Source organism: Marmota monax, unplaced genomic scaffold (assembly GCF_021218885.2).
Source record: "Marmota monax isolate L192 unplaced genomic scaffold, Marmota_monax_Labrador192_F-V1.1 WCK01_AAM20220418_F8-fsc00042, whole genome shotgun sequence".
NCBI lineage: Eukaryota > Metazoa > Chordata > Mammalia > Rodentia > Sciuridae > Marmota > Marmota monax.
Window position 1 is genome coordinate 6795456 of NW_026693008.1, and position 25737 is coordinate 6821192.

General features: G+C 40.5%; 1 protein-coding gene across 10 annotated transcripts in view; it reads left to right on the top strand.

Annotated features, from left to right (window-relative positions):
• Positions 1-24172, top strand: part of Fhit (fragile histidine triad diadenosine triphosphatase) — a 1445121-nt gene extending 1420949 nt beyond the window's left edge. For all 10 annotated transcript variants that reach the window (XM_046453018.1, XM_058582092.1, XM_046453014.2 and 7 more), the window contains one exon: positions 23862-24172. The gene's annotated coding sequence lies outside the window, so the exon portion shown is untranslated. The remainder of the gene's footprint in view (positions 1-23861) is intronic.
• The last annotated feature ends 1565 nt before the right edge of the window (positions 24173-25737 follow it).

The window sequence follows — 25737 nt, forward strand, 5'->3', positions numbered from 1 at the left end:
CCCAACCCTCACATAACTTTTAATATAGTGTATTTTTATAATTGTTTTATTCATTTTTGTTAATGCCTTAATGTATCTGATTTATACATTAAACTATCCTAGGTACATATACAGAGGAAAAACTTAGTATATATGGAGTTTGATACTATCTCAGGCTTTAGACATCCACTTGGGGGCAGATACTGTAAAATAACCCCTGCAGGTAAGAGGGAACCTCTGTTTTCACTTCAAAATGGAAGTTTTATTAGATAATTTAAAATCTATGTGCATTTCTTGTCCTTTCTCTCCCCAATCCCCTTCTCAAAGTACTTTAATTACTTAGAGACCCCAGAGTTCCTCCCCTCCAAGTACTGTGCAATTGTGGTGAAGGCTCAGGCGCTTGCATCTAGAAAGCTCATTTCATTCTCCCTGTCATCTGTGTGTCAGCTCTGCACTTAGTTGCCTGAAGGCACAGAGCATGGTGTAGCAAAAGCTGTCTTTCATATATTATTTTTAACCTTTTCCACTGTTCATCTTCTTTCTTAAAAAAAAAAAAAAAGGAGCGATAAAATGAACTTTGTCTATGGGCATGACTACAAACCTCTTTCTATTCTCCTCTCAGAATGCCTCCTTTGAAAGAGAACATGTCATTTTGGAGTGCCCTGTTCAAATGGGGGTCACAAATGTTCAGGCTTGACTTTCTAGGCTGAAATTGTTTTCTGAGTTACCTATATAATGGGTATTTTCAGGCAGAGCCAAGAAAGCTCTAGGTTTTTCCTGGGGCTTGCTGAACCCTAAGGGCCTATATTTGAATGCATTTTCTAGATGTTTTAAGAAGATTTAAACTTACAACCTGATTTTGCTTCTGTCTCGCCTTGAGGCCTGACATCTCCTATCTTCCAGGTAAATCCATTTGTTTTATGAGTCTTGCCAGAAACACATTCACCCTAAGAAATATCCTACAAGCTACTGTCAAGCCTGCCTGTGTGTTTTTAAAGTAACAGATATTTGTATCTCTCTTTAAGGGTGTTCTTTATAGACCAAACTAATGACCTCCTGAGCTGTGGGAATTTAGTTAGCACCTTAGAGACCAGGGACTTACACTTAGGGTCCTTCAATTTTGCCAAGAACATCACCTTTACCTGCAATACAATGGGACTGAATATACTTCCCTCTAGAGACAAAGGGGGACAGAAACTTGGTCCTTGGGTTATTCCTCATCTTCTTTCACACCCACCTAACTTCCCTTTTCAAAATGCTTCTACACACTGAATTTTTATACAATGTTAAATGGTTCATGGAATACTGAAATTTTTTTTACTAAATAGAGCAATAATTTTTTTTAAAAATCCATTATTTATCTGAAATTCAGATCAACTTGGCCTCTCCCAGCTATCCTGATCGTACCCTCAGGAGCAAGTCAGTCTTAGGCAGAGCAAGTTCAAAGACTTGGCACTTGCTCTGCAAGACCAGATGATTCTCCACACATAGGAGCTGACAAGATGGGGCACAGCCCAGAGTGGATGACTAAAGCCAATTCTTACTGACAGATTCTATGATAATCCTGCGTTGCTAGTGAAGAGAGAACCAAGGCTCTGTGATGTTAAGTGTTATTCTAAGGTACATGGTGGGCCCAGGCTGTCTGACCCAAAGGCCATTTTTTAATCTTTGTACTGCTTAAAGAGCTCCCTCTTCCAGCCAGTCCCTTCTCCCTTTCCTAGGACCCCTCAAACATTTTTTAGGCTGATCTCTCTGGCTTCCCTGTAAGGTCGCCTCTGTGACCCCTGCCTCCCTTCACGCTATATCCAGGTACCAGGAATCAAAATGGCCCCAGATTCCCCCAACATTGACTTTATTGATTCCAACCAGGCTGCCCTCCTCCCTCCGATCTCTACCATCTGAACTCATGGTCAAGAAATGCAACCTTGGGCAGGTTCAGGGGTTCCCAAATTGCATGCATTTTGTCATAGAAGATCACCAAGGGCATCATTTACTTGATTCACTTTCTAAGTTTGGGTACATTAGTCTTAAACTGTGTATCTTAGACTTGATGAAAAAAAGAACTACTTGTAAGTAGAAGTTAAGCATGAAAATATAGTAATAATAAAAATAAAACTGTGCCGGTAAAATTCCAGCTTGCTGGTAGTCATCAGGACTGAAGTTATTTTCTCTTTGTTAGAAAGTGAGGTGGGCCACTCTCAGAGAGGCATTTAATTTCAGCACGAACCTGAGACTCTCCACTTGACCTATTCAGAAGGATAAAAAGAGAATGACCTATACAGAGATCAGTGTAGGTCACCTAAAATTAAACAGGCATATGATTCCCATCTTTGGAGAAACAGTAACGGAGGCTAGAAGTGAAACCTGGAGCGAGAGAACTCTAGACTATTCCAACCACTGAGCCAGTCCTTCCTTCAACTAGACATGCTGAGAATACAGGGTGCATGGGGGAAACCAAAGAGTCAACCTCCCTAGGGATACTGGGTCACCATTTTGTCACCAGGCATGAAGTGTACACCACAGCTCACTGCCTCCCCCAACCCTGGGGGCACACTCAGTCTCCAGGCTGAGCATCTTCTAGGGTTTGCTTTTAACACTTGGCTTGCCCAGAGTCTACCTTACAAACCACAGGACTGCAGAGAAGAATCCCTACACCCAAAAAAGAACTGCAAGAGGCAAAGAGTCACTGTCTGCTTGCTTTGGGTTATACCTAGCAACGCTCATAAGTAAAAACCCCTGTTCTGGATCTATTTTTTTTTTTGGTGGGGGGAGGGTGGTTGTACTGGGGATTGAACTCAGGGGCACTCAACCATTGAGCCACATCCCCAGCACTAGTTTGGATTTTATTTAGAGACAGGGTCTCACCGAGTTGCTCAGTGCCTCTCTGTGGCTGGCTTTGAACTCGCAATCCTCCTGCCTCAGCCTTCCCAGCCGCGCGCCATCACGCCTAGCTCTGCATCTTCTTTATGTATGAACCCAGACTAATCCTCAGGATGACTTGAGTGCCGTTAGGACCATAAAGAGAAACATCCCAGAACTATAAGCTCTCTCCTCAGCCTCTTGAAGCTATCACGGCATGCCCATCAGTTAGGGGAATTCGCTCTGTCTTCCCATATAACCTGGCCGGAGGTCTTGGTGTCTTAGCCACCTTCTATTATCCCTGGGCTAGCACAAAATGACTTTGAATCAGTTTCTGATTCAGCAGTAGTGAAAAACGGACATGGCCTTTGCTGTGCCCAGAGAGGGCCACTGGTTGCTGAATGAAGCTGCATCTGCCTCCTCCCTGCCCACCTGACAGATCCCTGATGAGATTGCCAAGCATGTGCTTCCAGGAACCAGCATCTACTCTCCGCCTAGGTGAATTAATGCATTGGCTCCCCACACTGGGCTGACTTCCGGGAGAGGGGTTTTGCGATGGCTCTTTCTAAATCACATTAGATGACACTGGATCTCCATTTCTTACCTAACCTTGTCTCCTTTCTGGAGGACGGTAACTCTTTATGCAGGCATGTCACACTCCGATGGTCTGCCTTTGACACACTAGCGGTAGGTTTCCTGCTTAGTTTTAAAGCAGCGGTGTGTGTACCTGTGGGGAAAGTCCTCTTCTTGTTCCAAATGGAATTGAGAGGGATATGTCATCAAATATGCAAGCATCACCCAACTCTGATGGGAAATCAGAGCAGGACAGGTTTCTACACCCTGTTGTGTCAGCAGAGTTCATTTGTAATTCATCAAACTCTCCTCTGTATGTGTGGTTATTTTACAGATAATTGGTTGCCTCTCATTTGCTCGTAACAGAGCAGAGCAATTTCAAAGCAACTGAGTCAGCCCAAAACAACGTTATTAGTCCTTATAGATGTACTGTCAAGGAAAGTTTGGACACTGGCTTTTTTTTTTTTTTTAAACCACCATAATTTTAGCCACTGGTAATCGTGGACAGTCAAGATGGATGAGAAAGGATAGGTTGCAGACAGCTTTGGTCTGTAAATTGTACCTCTGAAATCCACCTATCAGCTTGAGAAATAATCTAACCTTGCGCTGATAAGAAAGACCCAGGGAGCCCTGTGGCCCCTGTTTCTATTGGATTGTGCTGTTAGGAATACATTTCGAGAACTTGTTCTCAATAGCAAGGAATTAAAGATTCTGTTACTTGACTGACATAAGTATAAACCAGGTCCCTATGGCTTAAGTAGAGAATGAGGAAACTTTAGAAAGTATCAATTCTAGTGTCCCACAAAATGATTTATTTTATAACTCCAGCTATACTGTAAAAACCAACTTCCCTTTATATCTACTCTATGAGCGAATCTATCTCAAAGTTCAAAATGAGAATTTAGTTTAGTTGGATCATTTTTAAAATGTTTGGCTAAGATTCATTTTTCTCTAACATGGACCTAATAGTTTAGGCAAAAGATCTCCATAGGCCCTTGATAGCTAGAGAATCCAAAGAACTCTTCTACTGGTCCTAGAAATGATTGGTGTCTCCAAGTTAATTTTAACCCTTATGAATCTTAGAATGACACAGTCCATCCATTCACAGAGTTCTTTTCAGAAAAATGTAACCCTCATAGCCAAAAATAACTTGAATTTGGGAATTATTAGTTGGATCTTGCAAAAAGCCTATTATTATCATCCTTATCTCACATTCCTCTAGATCCTTCTATGACAAAAACCTTCTACACTAAAATTTTTCATTCTCAAGATCTTTTTTTTTCTTTCTCAGTTTTCTCCACTCTTTTCTATACAGTCTTCTCCTTCCAGTGAACTGATTTGTCTTCATCTCTGACACAAAGGAAAGTGGGAAGAAGGGCTCTTCTAGAGACCACGGGAGGTTACTATGAAGAAAAGACTATGAAAATTCACACAAATACTCTTTGACCCCATCGCTTAACAATAGCTAATGTATAAACATCAGCACCTCACTTGATTCTATGTCTAGGATGTCCCTCAGCCATCTCTTACATAGGAAGTGCTCCATTATTTTGACATGCTGGGGTGTCATTCAAGTGCTCATGCAGGCAACCTGGAGTATTAGTGCAGGATGGTTTTAATACTTCACCAATGATTCTCAAAGAGTTTAGTATGCTCTCCTACTTCTAATTCATGAGTGACAGGCAACTGAGACTGTATCTTATTTATTAAAATATAGTCTGAAAAAAATGAGGAAAAGACAGGGAAAGGCTAAGAAAAGAACATCTTGAGAATTAAACTGACACCAACTGTTCCAGGAGGGTAATTAGTAAAATTAGACCCCAGTTCAGGTCCACATTAGTGTCCTCTCCTTCTTCCAGAAAAACCTCTTTTCTATGCTCCTTCAGAGCATGCTGTCTAAAGAGAATAAGAGCCACATAAAGACTAGGGAAGAGTGCTGTAGATGCCAACCTAGAAATAAATCTGCACTTCCTTATGCCCAAACTCCTTCAAGGGATGAATACCTACTACCTCTTCTTTCCTTCCCCAAGCCCCATTGTACTGACCTGGCCATTTTGGCTCAGTATTACTACCATCCTGCACCTCTAACACAGGCCTGGACTTACTTCTATTCTAGAACCAAGAGGAAAACTTCTAGTGGTAGGAACAGCCTCCTCTGGGGCAAGGCTTGTCTTGTGCTTTACACAGAGCTTTCTAGAATGTGCTTAGAAGAGAAGAGACAGATAAAATGAACATTAGAGTTTTGTAAAGATCATGAGAAAAGTATGACAGGCCAAAAATTTCACTCAAACCTCCTCCTGTGTTCAACTAGAAAAACTTTACATAATAATAATAATCTTAAAAAAGATTAGAAGTAACAAGATAGCAAAAACGTACAGTGGCACACTCCTATAATCCCAGAGGCTTGGGAGGCTGAGGCAGGAGGATCAGGATTTCAAAGCCAGCCTCAGCAAAAGCAAGGCACTAAGCAACTCAGTGAGACCCTGTCTCTAAATAAAGTACAAAATAGGGATGTGGCTCAGTGGGCAAGTGCTCCTGAGTTCAATCTCTGGTACCAAAAACAAAAAACTATAGGACCAAGACACAGGGAAGTTCAGTTCAGATTAGAGAGGTGAGCCCAACATTTGGGGCCACTTTTCCACTGAGGGCATCTGTCAGTCTTAGAGAAGCAGAGAGATTTGGCCAACAATAGGGTACTTGTGAAACCTCTACACCTGGGTGAGAGTTCAAAATCTAGGAGAGTTACACCCTTGAAATGAGAGTGAGCCAGATCCCTTAACATATAAAAGCAGTCCTTTGTTGTTGGACATTTTTATTATTTTCACTTATTATGATAATAAATAATGCTATAATAAACATATTGGAACAAAAATAAAAAAGAGTGAGCCAGATGTAAGCCAGCCCCCACACCAACTGCTGCCCAACTTCATATTGTGTAGAGAGAATAAAAAAAATACTTAGTCCTGGAAATTGAATTAAGGTAATCCCTAATTGCTAGTCCATTAGACTCCCGGCAGAAGAAAAATTCTCTATGGAAGAAAATAATACCAACTCAAGATCTTAAATTATTTCTGCAATTTGTTTCCGAGCAGAATGCCCAGTATGTGTGTGTGCTAATGTCTAGGCACATACACACACACACAAGGGACCAAGTTTTGATGTCCTGAATGCTGTGTCCCACCCCCAGAATTCATAGGTCGAAGCCCCAACCCCCATGTGATGGTGTTAGGAGGCAGGGCCTCTGGGATGTGAGTAGGTTAAGACCACATCAAAAGCATGGCACCTCCATGATGGAGTCACTGCCCTTATGAGAAGAGACATCAGATTTCCCTGTGTGCTCAAAGAAGGGTCATGTGATGGCACAGCAATATTGGCAGCCACCTACAAGCCCAAAGAAGAAGTCTCAAAATGAATCAGTGTTACTGTGGCTTGATATTGGACTTCCCAGCCCCCAGAACAATGAGAAATAAATTTCAGTTGTTTACAAATATGATGTGATTTACAGGGTTTTATCTAGAAATGGGCATTAGATGTTAAAATAACTATATTTAAATTTGTTTATAGATAAAAGACACAAGAATTCAGCAGAAATCTTTAATCTATTTTTTATAAGGCACAAATCATAAGAAAAAGAACCAAACAGAAATCTGAGAACTAAAAATACATCAACTCTTGCCAGGTACAGTGGCATATGCCTATAATCCCAGTGGCTGGGGAAGCTAAGGCAGAAGGATCTCAAGTTTAAAGCCAGGCTCAGCAACTTAGCGAGACCCTGTCACTAAATAAATAAAATATAAAAAAGGGTGGGGGATGTGGCTCAGTGTTAAGTGCCCCTGGGTTCAATCCCCAGTCCCCAAAAAATAAAATTAAATAAAAAATACATTCACCCAATGAATGAATTTAGCAGCACAGTTTTCATAACCAAAAAGGTCAACCCAAAGATGAACATGAACAAACCATGAAAAGAGAGAAATAACAGTTTCAGTAGAAGTTATAAAGAAATAACACCTGAGACTATTTTCAAAACTGGCCAAATCTGCTACTCCAGAAATTCAAGAGCACACCAAGACCAGAACAGGGTAGTGGAGATCCTCACTCACTCATATCTGATAAAACTGGAGCACCTTAAAGGCAAAGAGATAAATATTTGATTTTAGAGAGTGTGTGGGGGCACTAAATTTCAATAGAAAAATAAACTTAAAGTAACAACAAAAACAGTGATAATCAGAAGACCACAGACTGATGTCTCTGAAGAATCAAAAGAAAATAACTACCAACCTAGATACTCCTAAGCAGCTAACAGATTTTTCATGAATGCCATACTTTGGGTATGAAATGTCCTCTAAAAGCAGAATTGTAATGCAAAAATAAATAAATAAATGATTTTTTAAAAAGCCCATGCTTTAAGGGCTTAGTCCCCACTTTGGCACAACTGGAATGGGGGTCCTAGTTTTAGATCACTGAGTGTGTGACCCTGCAGGGGACTGGGGGACCCTGGTCTCTTCCTCTTCCTCTTTCATTTCCCTGACATAAGGAAAGTGGCCTTGGTTCCCTCAAAGACTCTGTACTGCACCCCCACAGGCCCCAAAGCACCTGGGCCAATTTATCTTGGACTGTAACTGTGAGCCAAAATAAAAGTTCATGATCTCAGGTATTTGTTATAGCATTGGAAAGCTAACAATGCAAGTACTTCAGAAACATTTTTCTGACAAAGCTGGGAGAATTTGTTTCCAACCAATTCATATAAGGGGAATTCTCAAGAAAAAAAATCAAATAGGAATTAGAAACTATTTTGAAACCTAATAAAGAAAACTAAAACTTGTGGATAAAGATGTGTTTTGAGGATAATTAATTTTTTAAAAATTAGAGCTTTATAGTACTTGGGTTCATCCCAATAAACTCACACAGGCATGGAAATTGATTTCAGTTCATGATCACCCCTTTTCTGTCCTCCCTCTCCTATTAACATGACTTCCTTTCACTCAATATTCAATTGTATTTGATTGGTTCTTAATGTTATACTATCCTTCCCTCCCCCTTTCCTTTATTGTACTCTAGCTTCTGCATATAAGAGAAAACATTCAACCTTTGAGTTTTTATTTCATTTAGCATGGTATTCTATATTTCTATCAATTTACCAGCAAATGCCAAAATTTTATTCTTTTTTAATGGCTGAGTGGAACTCCATTGTATATACATATCACAATTTCTAAACCCACTCATCTATTGATGGGCATCTGGGCTGATTCCATAATTTTATAATTTAGCTATTATGGATTAGCAATTAACTTTTAATTATGACTGAGATGCATTTATTGAAGAAAATAATAGCTAAGAGTTAATCTACTAAACATCTTTATAGAAAAGTTAGAGTGATCAAAATTAAATAGAGATCTTAAGGACAAATAAGTAGTAAAATAGAAACCACAGGTGTAATTGAAAGGATTAATGAAATAAAATATGTCTTCAAAAAGAAAAACCACAGAAAACCAATGTCAAAAACAAAGAAACAAACTTCTGTACAGATATTTCAGTCACTAAAAATCAGAGCATATGATGAATAATTTTAGAGCAATACATTTAAAAATTTGGATCAAACAGACAATTTTCTAGAAAATAGTAATTTACGTAAACTGACTAAAGTGAAAAAGAAAATATGAATAATTTGATAACAAAGAAATTGAATTTTCATTAAAATCGTTGCAACAAATAAATCATCAGGTCTAGACAGGCTTACTGGTGAATTCCACCACACAATGGAGAAATAAGTAAGAATTTTACTCAAATTCCAACGGAATGGGAAAGCAGAAAGGAATAAAAGTCTTTCACTGCCCAATTTGTTTTGTGAGTTACCTCGCAAATGAACCTAACAAAATGGCCTAGGCAACTTAGGAAGACCCTGTCTCAAAAAATAGAAAGGGTTGGGGATGTAGGTCAGTAGCATAGCATTTCTGGATTCAATTTCCAGTACCAAAATAAAGAAACCAACAATACAGAAATCTATAGAATGACTACATGTGGAAACAGAGGCCAAAGTCCTAAAATATTGCTGTTGGACACACACACACACCATTTATAAAAAGAATAATACAACGAACAATATAACTTCTCACTTCAGACTGTCAAATCATCTCTTTCCCCAGATAAGTCAAGGAGAAAATGATAGGGTCATCTCAGTAATCACAGATAAAATTATTGATCTCATTAAACATCAAACAATAAATACAAAAGTTCTCAGGAAATTAGAAAGGAATTTAATACTTGAGGGTGAAATGTTGAGCACTGTTCATCTGAGATTATAAATGAGATCAGAAGAGTCACAGGTAGCACTTCAATTTCACAACATTCTCAGGATCCCAGCCAGTGCAGCCAATGCAGGAACAATAAATAAGAGATAGAAGGATTGGAAAGGAAGGAATAAAACTGTTATGATTTGTGGACAATATGATGATGTATACAGAAAATCCAAAAGAAGCTATGAGAAGCAATTAGATTATTAATCAGTAAATGTGTGAAGGTCTCTAAATATAAAGTTTCAATTTCCCTGTATCAGTCACAACAGCTAGAAGGTGAGAAATTTTAAAGTCACCATTTATAGAAACATCAGAAATCAATGCCTAGGAATAATTAAAGATATGTAATCTTCTAGACAGAAACTATACAGTGTTTTTAAGAGGCACTAAAGAGAAATTGAATGACTTGACTTCATAAAAACTCAGTTTTCCTCAAATTAACCTATAAATTCAGTGTAATTCAGATTTAAATTCCTTCTACATTTGATTTTTGTGAAAACTGACAAGTTGATTCTAAAATGCTTATGGAAATGTAGTCAGAGGTTCTTCAAAGAACAAGATTAGAAGCATTGAAGGGCTTCCTCTACTAGGCTACAGAGTAAGAGGTACTGGTCCAGGATAAGTAGACTAATGGGAACAAAATAAAATACCCAGGAACAGATCCAGACATATATGAATACTTAAGATAAAAATGACATCAGAGAGCTCTGGGGAAAGATGAGTCTTTTCAATAAATCTTTCTGGGAAACCAGGCATGATGATGCATGCCCATAGTCCCAGTGGCTCTGGAGGCTGAGGCAGGAGAATCGTTAGTTCAAAGCTGGTCTCAGCATTTCTATATGGAAAACTAATAAAATGAACTCCTACCTCACATCATATGCACAGATTGGCTCCAGGTGGATTATAATTCAAAATGTGAAGTATTAAACAGTAAAGCTTTGAAGACAGTTTAGCTGAGTATTTTCATGATATTGCTATAGGGAAAGACTTTTAAACCAGGACACAAGAAGCACTACTATGAAAAAAGATTCATAGATTAGATTGCATTCAAAATAAAAACTTCTATTCACCAAAAAACACCATGAAGCTGGGTACCATGGTACCTGCCTATAATCCAAGCAATTTGGGAAGCTGAGGCAGGAGAACTCCAAGTTTGAGGCCAGCATAGGCAACCTAACAAGACCCTAAACAACTTAGCAAGACCCTGTCTCAAAATAAAAAAGGATTGGGGATCAATCTCCAGTACCAAAAGAAATAAACAAACATAACCAACAAAAAACCCCAAAAACACTGTGAAGAAAGATAAAAGTGGTTATAGCACCACAATTCACAATAGCTAAGCTATGGAAACAAACTAGATGCTCATCAATGGGTGAATGGATAAAGAAATTGTGGTATATATATACACAACAGAATATTATTCAGCCATAAAGAATGACTTTATAACATTCACTGGTAAACGGAGGGATCTGGAGACTAGCATGCTAAGTGAAATAAGCCAATCCCCAAAAAACACAAAGGTCAAATGTTTTCTCCAATATGTGGAAGCTAAACCACGGTAAGGGGGGTGGGGGAAAGAATAGAAGTTCAGTGGAGTAAACAAAGGAGAATGAAAAGAAAGGAGGTGGGAAAGGAATAGAAAATATAGTGGAATGAATCGGACACAATTTTCCTATGTACATATATGAATACACCACAGTGAATCTCACCATCTTGTACCTCCACAGACTGGGATCCTAATTAGAATAAGATATAGTCCATTCTTGTATAAATATATCAAAATAGATTCTACTGTCCTATATAACTAAAAAGAACCAGTTTAAAAAAAAATAGAGAGAGAGAGAAAAAACAAGTCCCAAACTAGAGAAACTATTTGCCACCCTATATAACCATCAAAAGAGCAGTGTCCAGAAGATAATTTTAAAACTATGACAACAACAATAACAAAAACACTTTAAAAATCACTAAAGAAAAGCCAACAACCCCACAGAAAAATACAAAAGAACTTGTTTGGGCACTTCACAAAAAAATAGGTATTGAAATGGCAGATAATCTTTAGCCAACCGGGAAATGTAACTTAAAGCATGATGAAATACCAAATCCGCCCACCACTATAGTCAGAGTTTGAAAGAACTGACTGTATCAAGTGTTTGCAAGAACATGGAACAACAGAAACACATAATAGAATACATACTGTGTAATTGCCCTCACATAAAGTTCAAAAACAGGCAAAATTAAATTATAGTGCTGAGAAATATATTTATGTCGATGGCAAAATTATAAGGGAAAGCAAGGAAGCAAATTGGCATAAAAGTCCGGCCAATGGTCACCTTTGGCGGGGAGGCAGGAACAGGGTTATGATTTTGGAGAGGAACTTGCACTGGGGTACAAAATTGGAAGGGGACTGACATTGTTCTGTTCCTGGCCATGGAAGGTGATGTGTGTGTTGACGTTATATTGATTCTGCAAACTGTAAATATATCATCTTCATTTTTCTGTCTGTTTGTGTGTTATATTTTACCATAAAAAGGACAAAAAAAAAAAGATAAATGAAAATTCTTAAATTAAGGGGAAAATAACAGGGAAGAAAGGGACTGACTTTAATGTGTGATCTAATTGCTGGCTGGATATTCAATTATTCCACAATAGACTTACACACAAAAAGAATAATTGCTGCCAGTAATCTTTATAGACACACTGCTTACACATCAGAGTTAATTCCCCTCCTCCTGGCCAGCCTCCCTGACTCTCAGAGGCCACATTAGCCGCCAACCAGATCTTTATTTCAGTAAGGGAATAACGGAGACCACTGCAGAGAGGGCATTTCATTATTAACAATAATTCTTAATGATGCCACTTAAGGAGAGTCTACCACAGGCAACTTATGCCAGTCACTTTCTAGATTTCATATCAATTAAACCCCATAACATCTCTCTAGTGTCACCTCGTTTTCAGAAGCAGAAACTGAGGTTGAAGGCAGCTATGTAACTTGCCCATGGACTCTCATGTTATATGTAGAGATCAAGGTTCAAGTCTAAGCAGTCTGACTTTGGAGCCCAATTTACCTTTGCACTAAAACTGACAGATGTCTGTTTAGAAACATCCTCCCCTGTGTCAACTCTAGCTAATGGAAGGCAAGAATTAGTCAAGGAAGTTCGATATTACAGGGTACTGGCGCTTCTGAAACAAACTTCAAAAACAAAGCCAGCATTTGGTGATCCCCATCCTTGGGGTCTTGGTGTTGGTCATTTGATCCAGTATAACCAGGGGATGTTGTTGACATTTGAATTTGGAACTGTCAAATCAATCGCAGCCAAAGATCATAAATCAATCGCAGCCAAAGATCATGGTTCTGGGCATGTGACTCCAGCCTGGCCAATCAGAGTCCTTCACTGTGTATGTGAACACAGAGGGGTGATAAGAACTGGAGGTTAGAAATCATCCTGCTTATCACTGGGAGAAGCCAGAAGTAGGGACATTCAGTAGAGTAAAAGGAGACAAGAGTAGAGAGGGGAAGAGGCATTGGTCTGAATTCCAATGTCCATCAATTCTTCACAATTAATAGAGTAGTAAGTCACTTTTTATCCAGAGGTGAATTTCATATGGGGTTCCCTTACTTGTTAGCAAATGAGCCTTGTCTACAACTGGGGCATAGATCGTTGGCCTTCCTATAGAAGATTTAAACCTTGATGTTCTAGAATTCAACTAACAATGTTTTGTGATCTTCTAATTTGGAGTCAAATACCATCTTAGGCATGGTAGGTAAAGTCACCTGTGCCCTGTAGGAGCTAATGGTCAGTCTGAAGGAGTGAGTCCAGTGTAAAAGCAAGCAGGTATGGAACTGAGTCCTGGGCAAGTTGGCAGTGCAATGTCACCCATATCTGTGACCAAAATGATTTCGTTCCCTTATCCTACCATAAAATAGTTGACTTTGTGTCAGTCATGTCTAACCCTTGCCCCGTGCCCCACCCACACACAATTACATGCCCTCCAAGAGCCACCTCATGGTCCAGGATTAGCCAATCGATTTTAATGGGTATTTAAGAGATTTTTCAAAGAGTGCAAGTCAGTACCTAAGATGATAGATCGTGCAATAATTAAAGCATTAAAAGAACCCAATTGAGGATTCTCTTCCCGCCAGCAGATATCTTTAGGTCAAGAAGGTCCATAAAAACTGGCAGATCATTTTCATTCCTTTAAGACAGACAAAAATGACTTTGAATTTAATTAGATGCTCTTACCAATTTTCCTCTGCTAAAGCTCCACATCTTGATCCACTGAGGCCTGCAAAAATTTAGAACTGCTGGCATTCTGAGCTGAAAATTGACGGCTGGGGCCGGGGTATTACTGTGAAGCAATGAAAGCCTGTGATGTTGCTCAAATCACTTTTTGATTAGAAATTATAAACCAGAGTCACAGTTACAAGAAAGGGGAGCCTTCGAACAGGCAGCAGGCCAGTCTTGGCTCTGTGGAGCTCTGGGTTGCTGGTAGGACTCTTACCCTTCTTATCCCATCTCTCTGGTGATTCCTGAAGATCCTGGAATTATCCGTTTATAATAAAAGAGTATGCCTAACAGTAAATCAGACTTTATCTTTGATATCCCTATCAAAGTCTTACTTCCTTACTCTTAAGGATCCATTGCCAATCAAAGCACTTTTTTTTTTCTTTTAGGATGGAAAATTTTTTGTAAGGTTAGCTTTAATTTAAACTTTTCAAAGAACGCGACTCCATGGAAATAAAAATAGTGCAAAAATTTAAAAGTGCTTTCAATTGAATCTAAGAACTCTCCTCATTCTAACAAGGCATAATACTGCAATTAAAAATACCACTTCTATACAGAGAACATCATACATAAACTGTTGACTGTGACTCTTCAAATACGTATCTATATCCTCAAATTCACCCAAGGTCATACAAGATGATGAACGCAGTAAAAGAGAAAATCTGTAAAGATTACGATCCTTTAAATGGAAAGCCAGGTCTTGTCCCTCCAGTGCACTTTGCAGAGTCCGCTAGGCCCTGATCCCACTAGGCCCTGAAGGCCACAGTAAGGGAACAAGCTCACCTGCCGCGTCCACTCCCCACACTCTCTGCTCTAACCTCCTGCTTTCTGTGACTGGATCACATCAAACAATGTCCCCAACTCACACTTCTTACAGGACTTCGCGTCCCCTTCTGCCTAGAATGTTCCCGTCTCCTTTCCTCCATTCATGTTTTAACTCAAATGTCACCTGCTCAGAAAGGCCTTCCCCAAGGGCCCAATCTAAGGCAGCACCAGGCCGCTGGCCCTACTCCATCTCCTGGGCGACCTAGATGGGCTTTAGAGAATGGGTTGGCTCTCTAGCCTCCTCCATATTCTTGGGGGTCTGTTATGGGACAACATGACCCTCAGGCCTCAAAAGCGAGTTATCAACTCTCTCTCGTGACAGTGGTGTTGTCAATTTTGGTGTCCTTCCTGAGAAAAATTAGACCCCGAGCATCTTTGGACGAGAGCAGAGTTCAAAGACCATATAATACAAGTTAGTGTTTTACAAAGGACAAAACTGTCCCACTGTGGTCCAGAGAGGAGACATATCTGGCCCAGATACACAGAGTAAGAGCACAGCTTATATCCAGGCATTTTACGATTGTGGTCTCTTTCTGAACATAAAAGAGACAAGGCTGTGGAGATTCCAGTGAGGAGGCTTCTAGATGGGATGAGGTGTCTAGAAGGCTTCTGTCTATGACCCACTGTGCCCTATTTGCATTTCTTTCTAGGCAACAACATCTCAGGATAAGCATGCTGGCGTGAAGTACTCTCTCTGCTGGTAGCCTACAACTGTGTTTTCTTGCCACTTTCCAACCCTTGAGATTTTGGTCCCAAATATAATTTGATCAAAATTCAGGTTGGCCTTTTTGTGAGGAACTGAAGTTGACCATAACTTATCTGACCATCCATTTCACACTCAATATACAACATTTAAGGTTTCTTCTTTCGATTTTTTGATGGAAGGTCATATTCCAGGTAATAGACTTTTATCCATGAGCTCAAAGATATTTTTGGATTGCAATCTGGACTCATGTATCAAGCAGAAAGAATATAATGACACCAACATCAGTAACTTTTAAATGGTGAAGAAGAAAAAAAATACATATAATAACTCCATTAGGCTGTTAAAAAGTGCTGAACCCCAACAAATTTGCAATGTAATGATCTTTGAGTATGCGTCTATAATCCTTCAGCAAATACGCCTTCTATTCAACTACAGAGTTGTACACACTCCAGACACAAGTGCCATTAATTAAATAACACACTCAGCAAACTCTCAGAGCCATTAATTATCAAAGGTGGCCTGCTCCGTGCTCAGCTCTAAATTCTATTATAAGAGAAGAGTGTGGGCTAGAGCTTAGGAATGTGCTGGAGGAAGGTCACCCTCAAAAGCATGTCAGAGAAAGCAAATGACAGAGCGTGCATGTCTTTTAGCTTTTCCTTTGCCCATCTGCAGGGTCTGAAGGAAGGAAAAGTGTTTTCTATTGTAGGGACTGTCTCAAAATTAGTTTCTCTCATGAAAGATGCAGGTAAATACAAAGTAATCCTTTTTCATTTTGACTGTGTTGCAGATCAGAGTAATATCAGCTGAAGATTTGGAGACAAATAAAGTGTGCTCTCACCAGTCCCATGGGAGAGAGTCCTTGCTGGGCCTGGGCACAGAGAGAAAGCGGGATGTAAATAGCAAACAGAACAAAGAGCCTTATTGGCTTAAAGTGGGTCTCAGGAAAATACCCAAGTAACAGCATATGTTTTCGAGCAATGGGTTTGCCCTGTTCTGCCTCCTCATTCTATAATCAAGTTCAAAGTGTCTGCAGTTTCCTTTGCAGAGGGGCCAAGTCCAGTGGGGCCAGGAAAAATGACTCATGGTGTCAAACTTGGAGAATCGTCTTTTCTTGTGTGCTTGCAATCCTTAGAATTCAATTTGTCTCTTCCAAGAGAAAACTGACAAAGCTAAATTTGTGGTTACTCTAAAGGCCAAGCTAGGGGTGAGCCCCAATCTTGTTGGAAATCAGATGTCCATACCCTGAGCCCAGGGGACTGGCCATGGGATATCCAGAGCTACTTTGTGTGCCCCCAAGGAGGCAACACAGTGGATTGGGGATGTGGACCCTGTTTAACAGGAAGTTAATTAACACTTTCTCACTGCAGGAAGTGAGAAAGTATCATCAGCATGTGCGGCTTGCCACAGAGGAATAGGTTTGAGTTAGAAAAATGGGTGGGAGTTGCCCTGCTATCTGGAGTCCCTCTATGCCCTGCTAGGTTTCTGGCTGCTGTACTTGGGGGTATCCCCTTCCTCTCTCTAGATGGAATAATTGCATTGCCTCAGAGATACAATCAGAGTGGTTCTCTGATCCTTGCCATTTCTCCCTCACCTTCTTCCTTTACCCACTTACTGTAAGACATTGCCACCTGCGGCTTTTGTGGTCCAATTTCTGAGACCAGTTTATTAAGAAAAACCTGAAAAGCAGAGGTCAGGGGTGCTTGCCCTTAGAAAATTGCTCACCTTGTTTTCCATGGGATCAGAATGACTTTCGTGGCTGCTCTGCCCGTCTCCCTAGCCTCCTAGGAACTAAGTCGAGTTACTTTTAAGTGGAGAGAGTTGTCAAAGAGAAGTTTCATGTTAGTCCCTCGGCTTTGTGTTATTGGTGAGTGTGGTTCCTTCATTTTAAGTGTCATCCCTAGTACGGAAACAAAAAAAGGTCACCTTAATCCTCATGGGCAAGGGGCACTACCTTTGAAAGATAACAATGGTCCCCTTCATGTAGTTCCACTAAGAGTGAGGACAACCTTACTAGAAGTTGAGTATCTACAACTGAAATCTGAGTGTCACATCAGGATGGTTTCTGAGCATTTGAAGCACTGCATTGGAAATTTACTTTGGAAGGGAATCAAGAGGGATGCAGGCCTGTGATTCATCACCACCAAGTTCAACAATTGTCCTCTAGAGGCCCAGGCACACCCAGAACCAGTTGATCAGAATCTCTAGGGGTGAGATGGCAGCATAGCACATTTTTTTTTTTCTTATGATGCCCCTAGTTGATTCCAATGAGCAGCCAAGTGTAGAAACACAACCTTAAAGAAGGAAGGCCAGATGAGTTTTTATGGTCCCAAGCCTTCCTTCCACATTCAACCAAGTCCTATCAACTGAGGGAAATGCCCATCCAGGTTCACCTACAGAAGAAGGGAGACACTGTTCTATTTTCTCAGCTTCAAAAAGGCCCTCTTTTGCTGCCGCTCTGGTAGCTTGAAGTAGCAGCCTCCCTCATTTGCAAATTGCAAAGCAATTTTGAACCAAAAGAGCAAAGCTGGAGGCATTATAAGCCCTGATGCTAAGACACACCATAGAGCCAGAGTAGTAAAAACAGCATGGTATTGGCATAAAGACACGTAGACCAATGGAACAGAATAGAGAATCCAGTAATAAGCCCACTGTCTACAGTCAACTGATTCCCACTAAAAGGGCCAAAAACGTGCCTTAAAACAATGACAGCCTCTTCACCAAATGATGCTGGGGAAACTGAAGTAAGAAGGTTTTGTCTGGCATGCAAACAGATCTTGTGGAGAAGGACTTTATGGAGCTTGGTGCCTGCTGTGGTTTGGAGCTGGAGTATTTTTTAAAAGCCCATGTGCTAAAGACTTGGTCCCCAGCCTGGGCTGTCTGGGAGGTACTGGGCCATTTAAGAAATGGGGCCTAGAGGGAGGTTTTTTGGTCTCTGGGCTGGGGGTAGGCTTGAAGGGAATTATGGGACCCTGTTCACATCCTCATTTTCACTTCCCAGCCATGAGTCAACTGTCTTTGCTCTGCCTCACACTCTCACTGTGATATGCCAACATTGGCCCAAAGCAGTGGGGCCAATTGATCAGGGACTAGAACTTCTAAACTATGAGCCAAAATAAATCTTGCCCCTTTACAATTTGATTTTCTCAGGCATTTGTTTCAACAATGGAAAACTGACTAGCACAGTGATGCTTGCAAGTTCAAGGAAAAGTCAGCAGGGTTCATTCATATGGACCCCAGCTGGGACTGGCCCCTTTGATTTTACCCTGTAGCCATTAAATAATACAAGAAAACACAAAACAACTTCAAAGATTTTCCTGTAGCTTTCAAAGAGAGATGAATGAAGAGGTTATGGTCCTTACTCAAGACTTATTTACATCACATAAATAGAATGAAAGATAAAAATCAGACAATCATTTCAATAGATGCAAAAAAGCATTTGAAAAAAATCCAACATGGCTTCATGATAAAAGCCCAGAATAAATTAGGTATAGAAGGATCACATCTGAACATAATAAAGGCTATATATGACAGACCCACAGCCAACCTCACGGTGAAGGGGGAAAAGCTGAAAGCATTTCTTCCAAGACTGGGAGCAAGACAAGCGTATCTATTCTTACCACTCTTATCCAATAGAGTACTAGAAATTTTAGCCAGAGTAATTAGGCAAGAGAAAGAAATAAAAGGCACACACATAGGAACAGAGGAAGTAAAATTATCCCTGTTTGCAGATGATATGAATTTATACATAGAAAAGTCTAAAGACTTCACCAAAAGACTTCTAAATATTGATAAATGAATTCAATAAAGTAACAGGATACAGTATCGACACACAAAAACCGGTAGCTTTTCTACATGCCAATAATGACTTTGCTGAGAAAGAAAGCAATTCCTTTTGGAATAGCCATTTACACTTAAAAAAAAAAGTAGGAATGATCCTACGGATATAAGAGATCTCCAACATGAAAATTACAAAACACTGAAGAAAGAAATGCAAGGAGACACTGAAAGGTGGAAAGACCTCCCATGTTCATAGAACATTGTTTTGATGTTGTTAAAATGTCCATTCTACTCAAAGTGATCTACAGAGTCAACCAATCCCCATCAAGACACCAATGACCTCCTTCACAGGAAAAAAAAATCCCAAAATTTGTATGGAAGTGCTAAAAATCTCACATAGGCAAAGCAATTTTGAACAAAAAGAGAAAAGACGGAGGTATCATAATATCTGATGCTAAGACACACCATAGAGCCAGAGTAGTAAAAACAGCATGGTATTGGCATAAAGACACGTAGACCAATGGAACAGAATAGAGAATCCAGAAGTAAGCCCACTGACTACAGTCAACTGATTCCCACTAAAAGGGCCAAAAACATGCCTTAAAGAAATGACAGCCTTTTCACCAAATGATGCTGGAGAAATTGGATATCCACATGCAGAAGGTCCAAACTTGACCCCCATCTCACCCTATAAAACAACAATCAACTCAAAATAGATCAAAGACCTTAATGTAAGACCTGAAACTACTAGACGAAAACATAGTGGGGAACACTTTTAAGATACTGGTAGAAGCAAGCATTTTCTGGTTAGGTCCCAAAAGCACAAGAAAAAACAGCATGAATTGAGAATGGCAGTAAACACTTGCCAGCTACTCATCAGCAGTGGATTAATAGCCAGAAAGATTCAAAACACATAACAACAAAAAATGATTCAAAACGGGCAAATAAACTGAATAAACACTTCTCAAAAGAAATACAACTGGCCAATAAATACATGGAAAAAAATTTCAAAATCATCAGCCATCAGGGAAATCAAAATCAAAATCATGAGGTTCCACCTCACACCAATTGGAATGCCTTTTGCAAAAAAATATATAAAAAATTCTGGAGAGGATGTGCAGAAAGAAGAGCCCATGTACACTCCTGGTGGGAATATAAAGTAGCACAGTACGGAGGATTTTCAAAAACCTTAAAAAGAATGACCATATGATCCAACTATCCCATTCCTGGGTATATATATCCAAAAGAAACGAAATCAGCCTACAAAAGAGATACCCGATGCCCATGTTTACTGTAGCACCATTCACAATAGCTAGGATATGGAATCAATGCCCATCAACAAGTGAATGAATATGGTAATAATGGAGTGTTACCCAGCCACAAAGAATAAAACTCCGCCATTTGCAGCAAAATGAATGGACATTTTGTTAAGTGAAACAAGGTAGACACCAACACAGGTATATCAGGTTCTCTTGCATATTTGTGGAAACTAAAATAGAAAAGGATCTAAAAGTAGAAGGGGGACTGGCAGATCAGTGTGGAAGAAGGGTGGACCTCATGGATGCTAGTATGGAAATATCACAGTGAATCCCATGAATTTGTACAATATACCTTAATCATTAAATAAAAAAAGAAATAGATATAGTGGCAGATTAATAAAAAAAAAAGAAAATAAATAGCCAGACATTGTATTTTTTTCTTCTAATTCAAAGATGTTACCTATTATTCTGCCAGCATATTGCTGGCGATGGCAGACCGGGAAGGAGGGCAGTTAATCTGCACTATGTCCATTCAGAACTTGGAAATAATGGAAAATTCTCAAGCATGTTTGTTCACAGAGATCAAACCTCCCGAGTTCACAGTGAAAGGCCCACATGTTCTGGCCCGCCTGCTTACCTGGCCACATGCGCTATGTGTGATATGGATTGGAAGCACCCTGAGGACAGAACCATTCTCATTCACCTACTCATACTTTCCTGGAAACCTTATTTGCATCTCAGTAAATCCTTTCATTGATGATGCCCAGATGTCCTTCAATTTAGCACCCCTTCAATTTTAACTCTGATATTAAAGGAAGCTACAGATATTTATAAGGGCACCTTGTGTAAAAAATCAAACTAGTAGGTGAGCACATGGCCCTGCTGCAGAATAATTCACTGTGTAACCAAGTCCTAAGTCTTCTCTTGCTATGACACTGGAAGAAATAATGATAATGACAACCAGAGACACCAACACACAGTGACATTATCATGCCCCAGGCATGGCTGTGAGCACTTGTGTCGCTGAACTCTCTAAAGCACCTGCGAGATGCATTCACCCTGCCTAGGGATGACCAGCTAGGAAGTGAGGTGCCTGGACTTCACACTCTCACCTTTTCACCCAAAGCACAACACGTTCTTCCAGTGTGTTCTGGCATGAAAGGAAGACTGTTTCTCATGAGCCTCCAGGCCAGATGGACAAACAAAACTGCACAGACAGAGCTCTAAGGAGCTAGGCAGACATTTGGATGTGAAAGCTGTGTTGAGGGATGGGTCACAGAAGCATCGTGAGTAGACTGACAGAGAGCCTCCTCAGGTATGGATAGAGGCATTCACCTGGATTCAGAAATTACAGGGAACTAGTGCAGGGTCATAGCCTTCAGGAGACCAAAAATAAAACCAGGGGAAACTTCTCCTAAGACATAAATCTGCTGTAGACAGGCAAGGCAGATAGAAAGGATAGAAAGGGCACATCCATTTTCAGTCCTGTTCAGGCGCCTCTGACTCAAAGTCAATATTGTTCAAGGACAAGGGCAATGATGAATGATCGGAAGATGACCTGTATCTCCAGGCAAGATGGGTGGCACTGGGCACAATAAGGGATGATCCTATTGTCAAATGGGAGTAAGACAGGTCCCTTTCTCCCAGAGGGGCCAACTGGCTGCTACATACAGTCCACGGTCCACTTCTCACTACGGCTACCAGCGGGCCTCGAGGGAGGACATCCTGAGCTCAGACAAGACCTTCCTAGTGTGATTTAGAAGCAGACATGACCCAGCCTCTATGTTCTAGATTCCCAAATGGACTAGGTGCAATTCAAAGAGATGGCCTGCTCTTCACTGTTACTACATTGTAGGAAAAGCCTAATGCTGGGCTCACTGGGATCTTTCTCCATGTACTAGAGGTGCATGTCTACCCCAAGGTGGATCTGAGTGGGCCCGGGTTGAGGATGTCCGTGAGCTACACCCTTGAAGCAAGCAGGGTCTTCACACTACAGCTTCTCAGATTCGTGGCTGTAGTGCCGCACGCCAGGCCACAAATGGCAGACAATATGTGAAAAGCAATTTAAATATTTTCTGAAATCCCTTGAAAACTCTGAAGAGGAAATCTATTTGTGCTTCTCAACAATATTTCTCAAAAATCTCTTCATTTGTCACATGCATAGTGGATGCTCCAAAATTCTCTTAGTGCCTTTTCTTTCAATCTTCCCCCAATTTTATGAAATATAACCCATAATGTCTTCATCTTTCTCCCCACTCCTACTTTATTTTCTTTTTTGTAATTACTCCACTGTGAGCTAGGAGGCTAGCAGGGGCAGGAACTTACGGTGCCTAATTAAGTGATCCCAGTAATAGAGGCCTAGAAGTTAAGGCTGCAACAGAGAGGTGGGTTTGGAGCTTTGAAATGGTGTGGGCCAGTACACCATCATACCACCAAGGAATTGTCTGATTTTCTTGCAAAATGAAAGGACTTTACCCTCACTTTTTAACTTTGTGAGTAGAAATTATTGTAGGCCTGGCCTATATGCATAAGATACACTGCTTGGCCTTGAGGCAGAGCTGATTCTGCTTGCAATGTGGAGGTTCCATAATTCCCCAAGCCCCTGGGCTAAGCTTCTCAGACTCCCCTGCAGAGATTGTTTAAAAACACAGATTCCTGCTGGGTGCAGTGGTGCACACCTGTAATCTCAGTGGCTTGGGAGGCTGAGGCAGGAGGATAGCAAGTTCAAAGCCAGACTCAGCAATTTAGTGAGGCTCTGTCTCTCAATAAAATATGAAAAATGGCTGGGGATGTGTCTCAGTGGTTGAGAGCCCTTGGATTCCATCCCCAGTATCAAAAAAGGGAAACAAAACAAAACAGATTTCTGGGCTTCTCCCCAGAACTGCTAAGTCAGGATGTGGGGCACAGAGTTCTGTTTTTAACAAGATCAGCAAGTAATTCTGACAATGGCTGCTGGGGAACCCATTCTTACCTAATAACAAATATAGGTCTGGATTGGTTTCATTTGTATATAAGCTTTGTTATCAACAACACAGATTCTTCAAACACCATGCCGCTGACCTTGACGGCATAGACTGTGGGCAGAGGACACAGAAAATGTGGGGACCCAGCCAGTATAGGCATCAGTAGGCCTGGAATCTATCTATTTCATGGAATGTGCCACATAAATATGACCTCTCATAAAATGTTAACGGCAATCCAACAGATTAGCAGTAAACAAATTTATATTTTGTTTATTGCCATGACTCAAAAAAAAAATGCTACTGGTTCTAACTAAATGTCTGTTTTTATGTTCTGTCATTTCCAGGCATGAAAGTAACTCAAACAAATCCCAAGGCATAAGGAAATGGGCCTCGTTCTCTAGGACTCTGCGGCATTGGAAATGAAGCTAAGCAGACTTTATTACATCCTACGATTCTGCAACCTTTTGCGAAGCATTTTATTGCACTTGTGGAAGCCACTGGGGTTATGTTTCAATCATGATGACTGACAGGCTGGCTTCAAAACAATGGCATCCACAACCTTGCCACGCATTTCTCTTCACGCTATGTACTTAGAATAGAACGTTTCTAAATTGTCCCTTAGCCTGGATGAAAATAAAATGGTCCTTAAAATATTTATCTCATGTGCCGGCTGACTTAAAAATTGATATTTCGGGACCTCTGAGAGGCACCACTGAGGAAGGTGATCTCTTGGAGCTAGTTGGCTTCCTGTGAACCAAGAGTTTGTTACAGCGGAGATAAGATTCAGAGTGTTTCCATTTTGGTAGGACAGATAATAGAACAAGAAATGTACAACTTTTCCTGGGTTATGTTTTCCTCTTGCCCTCAGCGCAGAGAAGCTTCAGATGGCAAAATTAGGTTCAGGATACAAATGCACACGTTCTACATTGAGCTGAGCTGTTGGGCGATAGGAAAGTTAGGGGGAGCAGAGAAAGCTTCTGATATGGGTTGAGGAGCCATGCCCCTTGCCCATAATTTTTCAATTTTTAGGGAAATAGGATGGAAGTAGGCTTTTTCTTTCCTCTGGCATATTTATAAAAAGGGATTAGAGTTTCTATAGAAAGATAAAAACACATCGACAGCATAGCTACAAATTACTGTAAACAGGATTTTTCTTTGAGAATCTCCTTAGGCTTATGGGACACTCCCCAACTCCAACCCCATCACCAATATAAGTCACATTAGTTTCCTGTCATTCCTGAACAAGTTACCAGAAACTGGGTGGCTTACAACAACACCTTAATCTTTCAACAGTTCTGGAGGTCAGGAAAAAAAAAAAAAAACAGAATCCATCAGGGACACACTGCCCCAGAGGCTCTGGGGGAGAACCCATCCTACGGCTCTCTCCTAGCTGCTGCCCATGAGTGGCATCCTTGGTGTTTCCTAGAATCCTGTCAGTCTCGGTCCCTGTCATCACATTCCTCCTCCTCTCTTCCCCTCTCTTCCCCTCTCCCTCTCTCTCTCTCTCTCTCCACCCCCCATCTCTCCTGGGTACCTTTTTTGGGGAGGGAACAATATATTTTTTAATTGGTTCAGTTACACAGGACAGAGGAGTCCATTTTGATAAAATTATACATGCATGAAATACATCTTAATCAGGGTCCCAATGGTGGGGTTCACTGTGGTGTACTCATAAATGTCCACAGGAAAGTTACGTCAGATTCTTTCTACTGTCTTTCCTATTCCTATCCCCCCAACCCCTACCTTTTCCTTTCACTAATGCTCTAAACTTCTATTCTCCCCACCCCAACCCTTATCATGGGTTAACTTCTACATATCAGAGAAAACATTCCACCTTTGGTTTGGGGGATTGGCTTATTTCACTCAGCATGACAGTCTCCAGATCCTCAAATTCATCAGCAAATATCAAAGTCATTCTTCTTTATGGCTCAGTAATATTCCACTGTGTATATATATACCATGATTTCTTTATCCATTCATCTGTTGAGGGGCACCTAGGTTGATTCCATAGCTTAGCTATTATGAATTTTGTTTCTATAAACATTGATGTGACTGTGTCACTCTAGTATGCTGATTTTTAAATCCTTTGGTTATATACCGAAGAGTGGGATAACTAGGTCAAATGGTGGGTCAATTCCTAGTTTTTTGAGGGATCACCATACTGCTTTCCAGAGTGGTCACACTAATTTGCAGAGTGTATCCTCTTCCCCACATCCTTGT